A 12,738-nucleotide genomic window follows, 5' to 3' on the forward strand; every position below is an offset into this window, starting at 1 on the left:
CAACGCTGTTAATGTTGCTACTGATGATAGAATAAAACTGTTTACTTCACTGGGCAGGTAGATCACTTTGTTAATTAGAGAATCCTGATCTTCCTTTCTACTAATAGGTAGTTTAGGGACCGGGTTAAGGTAGTTTACAGTTTGTCTGACATAACGCTTGAAGCTGGAGTAAACCCCATTGTACACTCTCCCACGAGGACCTTGAGAATTTGGAGGCAATGGATATTGATTTAACCTGGGGAAAGGACTTACAAAGGGATAGGATTTCTGGGTAGGCCCTCCAGTGCCTTAGGGCCCCAGGCTGATGAATCCCAGGTTAGATGATCCCTTGACACTATACTTCATCTAGCTCATTACCCAAAGGGGAGGGCAAACATGATATGATACACTTAGTAGGCCAATAGAACCACAGGCTTTGGGTATAGGATTTTGGGGAGTCTTTCTCTCACTAATTCTATCCTTCTCGGTCCTCTCAGCACTATGTTCCCTATGCAAACGTACACACTGCATAGTTGCAATTTCTCCAATCTTTCCTTTCAAGCCTTCAACATCAGTTTGAGGTAAGAAACCTCCTCTTTTAAACCACCAATAAGGGCAAAAAGACGTTTGATCGTTTTCAGGCTCCCTACATAGACATCCTCATTCTCAGTCCCAGTGTCTACATCCTGTTTTGTTTCTGTTAGAAATGGGATTTCTGGTGGGCTAGGGCATGTGCCAAAGCCAGGCAGAAACCACCACTCTAGTCAGGATCCTCCCCTTTGGTAGCTTGGCAAGAGCAGTCAGGCTTATCTTAGAGGCAGTGTGTGAAGCATTTGCACATAACCAACAGTAATACAGTGTAAGCACTACAAAAGGACACCACACCAGTTTCAGAAAAATACCCAATATTTTTATATACTTTAAGACAAGACCTAAAACGACAAAAATCCACACTACTGTACTGAAAAATCTACAGTTATCAAAACAGCTTTAAAAACAGTTCCTTGAAGTCAATAGCTCTGTCCCGGGCTATCACTGCATCGTAAGCAAACAAATCCAAACAGTTCTGGCTGACTGCAGGGTCACAGGCCAGCTAAGGTGTCGGGAAGACCCGCAAACAGTACCTTTCAGAAATGCAGGGCGACGATGAGGCTCTTGAAGTCACTCGTGTTGCGGGTCAAGCTCCTTTCTGATGGGATCAGTAGCACTGAGCGTCAGATGGCATCGTCGTGAGACCAGGGTCACGGTGCGAGATGAAGGCGGTGCTCGTCACGGTGCTAGCAGGTCACGGTGCAAGCAGCGGCGTCATCGGCTGACGAGTGGGAGTCGATGACACCAGCGTTGGTGGGACAAGGCTGCGGTGTGGGTTGAGGGCAGTGCGTCATGTAACTTTACGAATGGTGCCCTCGAACCACAGTGCAAGCAGCGGCGTCGATTTCTGCGGAAAGTGGTGGCATAAGGAAGGCCACGGCATCATTGTGCGGTGCCCACAGGTCACAGTGCAAGCAGAGGCTTAGTGGCGGCGTCAACAGACAGCGTCGGTGAGACCAAGGTCGCAGTGCGGCGTTGCGGCATTGCTCTCTGTGGTGTCAAAGCTACGATGTGAAGCGAGGCGGTGCGGAGTGCGGTGTCCACAGGTCGCAGTGCGAGCAGCAGCTCGGTGGCGGTGTCAACAGGCATCCAGGGTCGCTGTGCGGAGGTGTGGCGGTGCAGTGGTGCTCTCTGCGGTGTCAAAGCTTCGGCATGAAGCGAGGCGGTGCGGACTGTGGTGCACACAGGTCGTGGTGCAAGCAGCGGCTCGGTGGCGACGTCGTGTAACTTTACGAACGGTGCCCTCCAACCACAGTGCAAGCAGCAGCGTTGATTTCTGCAGGAAGTGGCGGCGTAAGGAAAGCCACGTCATCGTTGTGTAGTGAGGCGGTCGGAGTGCGGTGCCCACAGGTTGCAGTGCAAGCAGCGGCTTAGTGGCGGCGTCAAGAGGCGTCGTCGGTGAGACCAAGGTTGTGGTGCGTCGTTGCGGCAGTGCCCTCTGCAGTGCCTGCAGGACACGGAGTCATCAGCGGCATCGTAGACTTCGAAGAGTTGGTTTTCTTCTGGCTGCAGAACAAAACACACAGTTCCCAGGGCTGCAGGTAGAAGAACTTAAAGTCTTTGCTGTTCCTGAGACTTCGTGAACAGGGGGTAAGCTCTATCTCAAGCCCTTGGGGAGACTCACAAATTAGGTCACAGAAAGTCCAGTCCAGTCCTTTCACTGCCCAAGCAGCCACTGCAGGTCAGCCCAGCAAAGCACCCAACAAAGCAGTTGTTCCTTTTCCCAGCTTCTTTGGCTCTTCTTCTTGTCAGTCTTCTTGTTCCAGATGAGTTCTAAAGTTCAGGGGTCTGCGCCCCAGTGTTTGTATCCAAAAACCCTTTGATCTCTTAGGCAGAGGGTGTCTGTGCCCAGCCAGAACCAGTTCTGCCTTCTCTGGTGTGATTTCCTGGCAGGAGGTGGAGACGGCATTGTCCGAGGTAGACCAGGCCCTTTGAGGTGCAAGGAAATCTCCTCCCCATTCCCCCATCGCAGCCCAGGTCTATTCAACCCTTCCTAGCTTTCTGTTTCCAAAACCCAGACAGACAATACACATTCCAGCAGGGGCACATGGGATGACTGAGCAAGAAAATACCTACTTTCCAAAAGTGGTATTTTCAAACACAGAATGTAAAAATTACCTTCAATAAAAGATGCATCTTCAGATTCTGAGTTCAGGCATACTAAACTTCATTTATTTTCTTACCTAATTCCCTGGGCTTGTTATGTTTATAAGATGTCATAAACTAACTTCCCATTCTGTCCTTTGGGGAACATGTAGCCTTGTAATGGTGGAAAACGAAATTGGCTGTAATTCACTACCAGGGCATGCCACACACACACCAGGGCATGTCCTGCCTTTCACATACACTGCACCCTACCCACAGGGGTACCTTGGGCCTACCTTAGGGGTGCCTGACATGTAAGAAAAGTGAAGGTTAGGGACTGGCCAGTGTGTGCATGAGCCAAGTCGACATGGCAGGCACAACTGCGCAGAGACTCTGCAATGGCAGGTCTGAGGTACTCTTTTACGGTCTACATACGTGGGTGACACAATCAGTGCTGCAGGCCCACGAGCAACATCTGATTCACAGGCCCAGGCACCCATAGGCCAAATATGGAAACACCAATCCATAACACAATTTACACAGAGAGCATATGCACTTTAGCACTGATTAGTAGTGGTAAAAGTGCATAAACCGGTCAGGGAAAAATAAGAGGAAAAAGCAAAACATCTGGGGATAATCCTGCAAAAAGGGCCATTTCCAACAGTTTCATCTCCACAAAGTGCCGGGAAACAATCATGGTACTTCACTGTTAGAATATTGTGCTCCATAATTGGAGCCCTTGGGTCACCAACTTGAGCAATGGCCTTTCAGAGATTCTAGTCTGGTTAGCTGATAATGCCCATGTTGTGACTTTCTCAAACATTTGTAATATATGCTTATTACTAAAGCTTGGGGATGTTATTGGTGGTGAATGAGATATGTTTATAGTCCCCGGGGGAGAGGTATTAATGATATTGTTACATTTATCAAACAGCACCCGATCAGTGCGCAATGGCTCTCCTCTTTCCTTGCTGGAGGGCCGTTAATGCTCCGTTTTTGATTAATACGGACAGGGCTAACATAGAGATAGCAATCCCTGAACAAGACTGGATTAAACACTATCTAAATCTCTATAACTGTCCAGCTGCTGTTCCGGATGTATCGGGGTCACCAGTAATTGATCCGCTATCCCAGGGGCCAGAATCTCAAAACCATTTGGCATTTGACTTGCAGGAAGTAACAGACGCTATACTAGTTAGTCAAGGGGGCAAGGCACCAGGGCCGGATGGCCTTCCAGTAGATCTTTTTAAGTGCAGTCTCGAGCTATGGGGCCCACTTTTAACTTTATTTTTTAATGCTTGTAGCGTGTATGGTCTTCCTCCAACCTGGTTAGTTTCCATTTTAGTCCCCATTTTTAAGAAAGGAGATCGAGCTAATCCGGCATGTTATCGTCCCATTTCCTTGTTAGACTCCTCCGTGAAAATTGTCGGTAGAGTCATACTCAATAGGCTACAAGAATGGGCAGAGGCAACGGGAATAATATGTGACATACAATACGGATTTCGTAAGGGTATGGGGACAGTGGATCAGAGTCTTAATTTAAATCTTTTAATCAATAAATACACGGAGGCAAAAAGGGGTAATCTATATTTAACTTTTGTTGATTTGTCATCAGCGTTTGATTGTGTTGTCCACGCAAAGTTATGGAAAATCTTAGAAGAGTTAGGTGTGGACACTTTATTAGTTTCTTTTCTTAGACAGCTCTATGCAGGGGCTAGGGCCAGGGTACGGTACGGGGCAGACGGCCAATGCACTACTGATTTTAAGATAGGAAAAGGAGTGAGACCGGGCTGTGTTCTCGCTCCTTTCCTTTTTAACCTATATATTAATGGGCTATAAAAACATTTAGTGCAAACCTGTAGAGATCTACCCCAGATAGAAATGAGAACTATTCCGACACTGCTATATGCCGACGATGCCGTGTTAATGGCTCGTACCCCCTTGGCCCTACAAAGAGTAATATCCTCCTTTGAGAACTTTATGTCAAACTTTGGGCTTTCTATAAATGTCTCTAAAACTTTCGCTATGATTAGTGGTAGTAATAAAAACAAGAGTACAAAGACCTTGTTTGTTTATGATACGCCCATCGAATATACTAAAACGTTTGCTTATCTGGGCATTTTATTCGACAACAAATCTAGCGGGCAACAAGCAGTGAAAGCAAGAAGGATCTTGTTTGCTAGAACTGTGACTGCCCTTTATAACTTCAGCAAGAAATTGGGTAGGAGGCCCCCGCTTGAGCTGTTAGAAATTTATAAAGCAAAATACGTGTCTGTCGCTACTTATGGAGCTGGTGTCTGGGGGATTGTTGATGTCACTTCTTAGCAGACTGTGGAAAACACATTTTTAAGGTTTCTTCTGGCTGTGCCAGACTCCACTTCAACTTACATATGTCATGTAGAACTGGGAATTGGTTATCTGGAAGACATCATAAAAATACAGCCTATACTTGAATGGCATAGGATCTGGACCACGGAAAACTTGCCCTTGAATCGCTCTATTATCTCTGACCTTATGAAGTTAGAAGGGGTGTTGAGAATCAGATGGCTAGCATATATTAAATCCTTCCTTTATAATTTGGGCCATCGGGAGTTTTTTGATGAACCTACCACTTTATGTCTGATTGCGAGAAAGGACCTGAAAAAAATGTGCTTGGACCATTTAAATGACCGCAGATTGGCAACAGAATTGAAGAAACCTTCTGTACAGGCACATCAGCTGGCCTCTACCCATTTATCAATTCAACCTTACATTACAACTGTTTTAGGTGATTTTGACAGGTTCTTGTTAGTTCGTTTCCGTCTGGGAATCATTCATAGGTTACTTAGTTTCCCTGAACTGAATGATTGGTCTAAATCTTTATGCAACTGTCCATGCGACGATGTATCGATCCAATCCACATTACATCTCATGTTCTTGTGTAAATTTTATTCTATTCCCAGGAGAAGATGGATTCTCCCAGTATTGAAATCTTTTGGACTTAGGCACTGCCGACCTGCACTTATAGCTTTGCAAACGTTAGATTCAGTTTATGTCATAGCCTCTGTTAATGTTCTCTTAAAATTCATTTTTAAATTAAGGAATAAACTTTTAATGTAATTTTGTGTATCGCTTTCTTATGTATTGTATATCATTGCTTTCATGATTAATTATTTTAATCGAATAAAGCTGAATTGAATTGAATTGAAAGTGCTCCATAATTGGAGCCCTTGGGACACCAACTTGAGCAATGGCCTTTCAGAGGTTCTAGTCTGGTTATCTGATAATGCCCATGTTGTGACTTTCTCAAACATTTGTAATATATGCTTATTACTAAAGCTTGGGGATGTTATTGGTGGTGAATGAGATATGTTTATAGTCCCCGGGGGGAGAGGTATTAATGATATTGTTACATTTATCAAACAGCACCCGATCAGTGCGCAGTGGCTCTCCTCTTTCCTTGCTCAAGGATTCCACTCAACAGGGCTTCCCACAGGCCTTGCTTTCTCCAAGAGGACAGAACTGGCAACTAACAGCACCCGGCCCCCAGGAGGAGAAGGTGGGGCATGTGTGAAACACTGATGCTTTGCCTCCCTGGGAAATGCCAGATGCCAGTGCGGCCCTGCCTCCAATGAGCTCCTCTTCGTTACACGGCACACTGGTCTTGGAAAGCAGAAAAGCAATAGTGCTCTAGGCTCCATGGCAGGTGATCTTGGTTTCCCTGGGTGGTCCATCACTCGGCAGGGAGACTAGAAGGCCTTGGCTTCCAGCCTTTGTCACAGGCAAATGTCTTGTAGAGCTTCCTACAATTCTTTTTCAGGCCCCTAATGTGATTTAGGGCCTGAGTCTATGACGTTTTATGTTGGGATTCCGCTTCTTTTGAAGTGGGCACTTCTTTTCATCTTCCTTCATGCCTTCATGAAAGAGGTCTGTCACAGAACAATTCCTTGTGATCTATCAGTGAATCAAAGAGCAGACTTTTGAAACGTAAATAGTCTCTTCTTTTTCCTTCTAGTTTCCCCACCCAGTTCCCATGAATGCATCAATAAACAAATCTGCCTGGGGAGATTCCGCACCTCCTCATGTTTTTACCAGGCAGGACTGGGTTTCCAAAAATGGAAGCCAGGGTCCTTTATAAAATGTACCATTGCAGGCACACTCACAAAGTGTACGCTGACAGCACAATTTGGGTCCAGCACTCATACCTCTATGTAATGTACCCTTACATGTACATATGCATTTAGTACAGTCACTCCATATGCATGCACTGTTCAGAACTGAAACTTTTCCAATTTTAACCAGGGTATGTCATTCACAAACCCACACACTGCCAGCACACACACTCACTATGCGTGTGCTGTACAATACTTCACCCTTTATGTATTGTACTCCTTACAAGCACACATACACTTACCACATGCTTCATCCACACATGAACTACACAGCACTACATATCTCATGTAATGTAATCCTCTAGGCATACATACACCCAGTACATGTACTAACCACACATGCACTGCACAGTACTGCTCCATCCTTCTACTCTAACTTCCCTGGCAAACATACAGCCTGTGCAGAGTCACTACTCCTGAACTGGTCAGCACTTCATATCTTACAAGATGTGGGCCAAGCATGAGTTAGGCACACAGCATGGAATTTTTAAAAAGATGCGTGTACCTGTAGTCCTGTTCACTGTTAAGAATCACAACATGGTATACTGCCACTACTGAACTCTTGCTGATTAACTCCTGGTGAAGGAGGTAGCCTTCCACCACTATGAGGGTAGCTCTTTGGGTACTCCTCCCGGTCCAACAAGACCGCAATCCGTGAGACAGGCATATGTCATGGTGCACATGCATGATCTATATCCTTATATGACAAAAAATCAGCTTGAGAGATCCAGATTGTAGTTCATCTTTGCACTCAGGGCAGGAATAGACGCCTCTTAGCGTGCATAGCACTTTTCTGTCCCAATATCTCCCCATTAGTTTTGAGCACTGATGGTAATGATTGATGAGTGCATGGCGGTAATATCATTTGAAAGATATCATTGAACACAAATAGTGTATCAAAAATAATGTGATGATAGGAATATCCTGGGATGGAATATCACAGGTAAGAAAATAATTTTTTAAGTGTTTAATATAGTTTTATATAATACAGTTGTGTGTAATATAACATTTTAATTATTTTAAAATATTTTATTACTTTGTGTGCTAAGAATGATTCATATTTTATTGTTATTATTTCAATTATTTTCTAGTGGAGTATAATTGTTTTGCTTTAGCAATATTTTAAAGAATTAGTTGTGATTTTGTTTTAGTTTTTTTTTCATTAGTTGATGGGAAAATTAATAGATATTTTATGATTAATTGTACACTTTTATATGGGTAAATAAACATGTATTCTGTAAGTTGTTAATTAGCGAACTATTTAATTTATATTTTTAATAAATTATTTCTTAATTTAAAAAACATCTTAATTGTTTAATTATATACAAATTGTATGTTTTAATTGTTTGGATTAATAGATTTTATCTATATTAATGTATTATTCTTTCTTATTAGCAACAAAAAAAGTGGGAATTTTTTACACCATTTTTATTTTTGTTTGAATTTGGGAAATCATATTTTTATTGGTTATTTTTTTTGTTTTCAGTAAGTACATTTTTATCAATATATGGTTGTTCAAAAAGCGTTAAATTTTTTAATTATAGTAGTTATTTGAAAACTTATAATACTTGTGTTAATGTCCATAATGTTGGTACACTATATGCTGGAAAGTGGATTATTAGAAGTGATAAGTAGGGACTTACCACTCTGATAAGGCCACAAACACAATAAAAGAGTCAGTCAAGGTATCAATAAATTATCGCCTTGCTCAACCCTTAGTAGCTGGCAAGGAGCAGGCAGACGTAACTTAGGAGGCAGGTGTGAAAAACATTTAAAAATACCAATATATGAAATAAGTAAGACACAACACACAATAACAATCCAACTCCATGTATAAAACTAGTCTATATGGGTATGAGCAATTAGACACCAAAATGGCGAAAATCCTATATAGGGAACAGGAGATATGAATGTTTAAAGAATAAACACTTTCTGCTCCTTAAAAAGATGTTGCACCACTTTGGGACATCAGGCCGCAGTTGACCGGGACAAAGTCAACATTTGAGGTAAAGGCTTTACATTCGGACTAATATTTCTGAAGGATTTTCTCTCGATTTCGAGTGATCACCTCCAGCAGGCTGATTCTGATGCTATGATGTTGGATTGCTTCTCCGCAAGACCCCAGTCAAATCCTGGAAGTCTGGAGCGCCTGAACTTTCAGCAGGACAAACCAGAAATTTAGGCTGGGTCACAGCTGAAGGTAAGCTGGCTTGACTATCGACGTTGAGTCTGTAACCTTATGGAACTTTTTCCAAAAGTTGCTCCAAACTTCTCCAAACATCTGAAACTTCTTTCTGAAGTTCCTCTTGAGGGTTCAAAGTGTTCAAAACACAAATCCTAGGGTCTGGAATCTGTTAGATGGTACGTGGGATGTCTGGACTACATTTCCCACAATGCACCTGGCTAAATCCGTAAAAGTCCACTGAATGCACTCTAGGATGGGGACTCTTGGTGGAGATGATGCAGGTGGGCTTTGTTAACCTGTAGCTTGCAGGGAGTCAACTCCTTAGGGCTGTACTACCAGATTGTGCAGCAGGTGCAGTACTTCAGAGTGCAGGTCTTTGGGTGCAGATCCACATTCCAGCAGGGCATTCCTTCTTCTCCTGATAGTTTCATGCAGCAGATCTGAGGAACTATGCAGCTCTTCCACATGTATCCAGTGCTCCTGGGCCTCACGCAGGGTGGCACCCCTTAACAATGGGATTCAGGGTTCCACCCATGTGTATGACCAGGTTCTCCAAAGTGTGGCATATTCTTGTACCAGAAAGCACTATCCTCCCAAAATCCAAAATAGAGAAAGTCTCTCCAGAGGAGCTTGATCAGGCTAACCCAACCTACTGGCATGGCTAATTTTCCTAAACACTCCCCTTCCAACCCTCTCCCTAATCTAATTGCAGAGGCTGCTGTGTGGCTGGGGTGGCAGGATGTGGGGGTCAGCCTGTGCTTTCCTAAAGTGTCATTCTCCCTTTGAAGACAATTTTGGCTACTCCTCACCCCCTCCATCCCATCTGTTCTGAACTTGTACTTTTCCACCCACAGGAAACACTTTGTCTCTCTAGCAGGGCTTTTCACTCCTCATTAGAGCAGTGGGCCAGCCTGGACAGAGGCTGGCCAAACAGGAGAGAGCGGCTGAAAGGTTGAATTTTTTCTCACGGAAAAGAAAATTTAATAACTTATTTTGTGTGATGGTTTTAATAAATCTACTAGTTATTATAAACCTAACATTGGCAAGTTGTTGGATTTACCTTAACTATTAATTTGATACCTTGAAGTATATTTTTTACATGGCTCCTCTGAATATTTATACTTAAATAAAATATTTCAATGTCAGCCTATGGTGCCATTCACTACACCAGAGAAAAACGGAATTGGCAGTTTTTTCCTCACAAGGGATTATAATACATTTTTGTAATGTCCCTACTTATAGCTACAAGGCACCCTACCCATGGGGCACTTAGGGGAGATCATAGGGGTGACTTATAAGTAAAAATAAGGTCGTTTGAGACTTTGGAAGTACCTTTAAATCCAAAGTTGAATTTGCATATACATTATGGACTTAGTTATGACTTATGTTGGAGCCGTGGTTGTGCCAACTGCCACGCCACTGCTCAGCCAAAGTTTGCTGCCGCACACCGGCCAGATTACAACCACTTTTGAGATCTGGTGAGAGGGCAGCTTGGCGGTCCCTCCACAGTGCGTCTTTCAGAGGCGGCCTTGCCTTTGAAAGAGGCACCACAATGGGAACACCACATGGGACCCCCACTGGCATGGACCCGAACGTGCATGCCGTGCAGGAACCTGGGTGCATGCACACATGGGGGCACATGTTGTGCACCCCTGCATGCCTCCCCAGGCTTTGTTTCAGCACCACCAGCCTTTTCATGGAGAAAAGACCTCCATGAAACCCTGGCTGGCCTGAAACTTGGAACATGCTTGATGGGCTGCAACAGCACCACCTGCGTATTACATAGACCCTGACAGACGTGCCACTGCCAGGGAAGAGTGATTCTCTGGCAGAGCTGGCTGTCCAGTTATGATCCGATCGCCCAAGTCGTAATTGGGCAGTCCGACCACCAGACTCATATTTTTGGCCCTTAAGGTACAGGCAGCCTGAAAGGCAGTGCTGCCTTTAAAATGAAGCAGGCACCTTAGTAGTGCACACTTAAGTTCATTAGGTCTACCGGGCCCCTAAACCTACATGCCCTATTATATGCTAGGAACTTACAGTTAGGCTGTCAGTAATAATTATAATTACACCTGAATTGCATATCCTTGTAATCAGAGCACTGGCACAGTGCTTGGTAAGCAGAGCCCAGAGCACAGTCAGAGTCAGTTACCGCCGGCACCAAGCAACAATGGGGTTGATCAGGGCAAGAAGGATGACTTTCTCCCACTATGCTAAAAAATATTTTTATATTTATTGTTGTTAGTTTGTAGGAAAGAATGAAGGTATTTTTTTTAATACAGGTTTAATAATAAAAGAGTCTTGATGGAGGTTGATACCAAACCATTGTATCACAATCCATTAAGCATCCAGGTGTTTGATAGATCATGATTACAAAAGCATATCTGTTAAGTAACTGGGAACTCAGGGAGTCACTGTAACATGCAAAATAGTTAGACAAATGTGTATATTATGCATGCCATTATTTTATTTTTTGGTAACATACTTGTTTCATGTGTTTATAACATGCCACATATGTATTGTTATTTGGTATATAATGTAGTATTTTTTAATTTCAGGTTTTGTTTCATGTTTGTATTTTTATTTATTTTTTTAAATTAATATCTGAATAATAAATAAATGTGTTTAATAGCAATTTTACATTTTCTGTTTTTCCTTTTAAATTGTATTTGATAAATTTGTCTATCATTTTTAAATTAGGATTTTTTTATATTTGTGTTAGTTGAAACTGTTTGTATATCCTTTCTTTTTATATATATTTAGGACGTTAGATTGTTTATTTATTTATTTATTTATTTTAAAGTTAGGATTAGAAATTGTAGATTTCAAATTTGCAATGTCCAATACTTTTTCTACTTTTGCTTATATTGCAGTGGGCATTAAAACGTGTCCCCTCCAAAGTCTAACACTTTACCCATGGGTGTTAGATTCGAGTAGAACTCATAAATTTGACTTCTTCAAAGTCTAACACTTCCCTCATTAATGTTTAGATTGGAGGGGAAAGATTAAAGATGACCCATCCAAAATTCAACACTTTCTCTACTATTGCTAAGGCTGAAGAGGAAATAGTGATTTCTTTCCTCCAAATGTTGTTGTAGTTTTTTGTTCCTGTGGTCCTGCAGCAGAATTTGTGACCCAAATAATTCTTAGTTATGCATGAGGGCGCAATCACATAATTTTGGTAATTATGCAGCGCACAAGTTACCTAGAATTACCGAATTTGCTATTCGCCCAGACCTATCCCTGAGATTGCACGTGAAAGCATGCTTTTTGAAGACTGGTTTAAGATAGAAACTCATCCTGTGCGACCAAGGGTTTACATCTCTGAACAATATGGTGATTCTGTTTGTATTAGCTTAGGGACTGGCTGGAAACCTAATGCACCTGCCTGAGGAGAGATCTCTGTCCCCTTTTGTAAAGCATGGTTGGTCCCACTTGCACAGTGAAAGACGGATCAAATACTTCAAAGAGTTGTACTGTCTTTCACTAATGCATTGTCCCCAGGGCAGCCATGAGTTTTGTTATTGCCCCGGGGTTAGTGCATTATGCATAAGAAGGTGCACTGTCCCTGTTTGTACCGGGCACTCCTAGTTAGAGGTGTGAAACAGCACAAACTTGGACAGTGCACTCTTTACATAATGTAGCCCCAGATTCTAAATCCCCGCCTGAAGAGATATTGGGGCATATTTAAAATAGAAGTGATGGAGTGCGGCTTTAGTTGGAAAACGTCATTTTTTAAAACTATTG

This window comes from Triturus cristatus, chromosome 3_1 (genome assembly GCF_964204655.1).
Source record: "Triturus cristatus chromosome 3_1, aTriCri1.1, whole genome shotgun sequence".
Classification (NCBI taxonomy): Eukaryota; Metazoa; Chordata; class Amphibia; order Caudata; family Salamandridae; genus Triturus; species Triturus cristatus.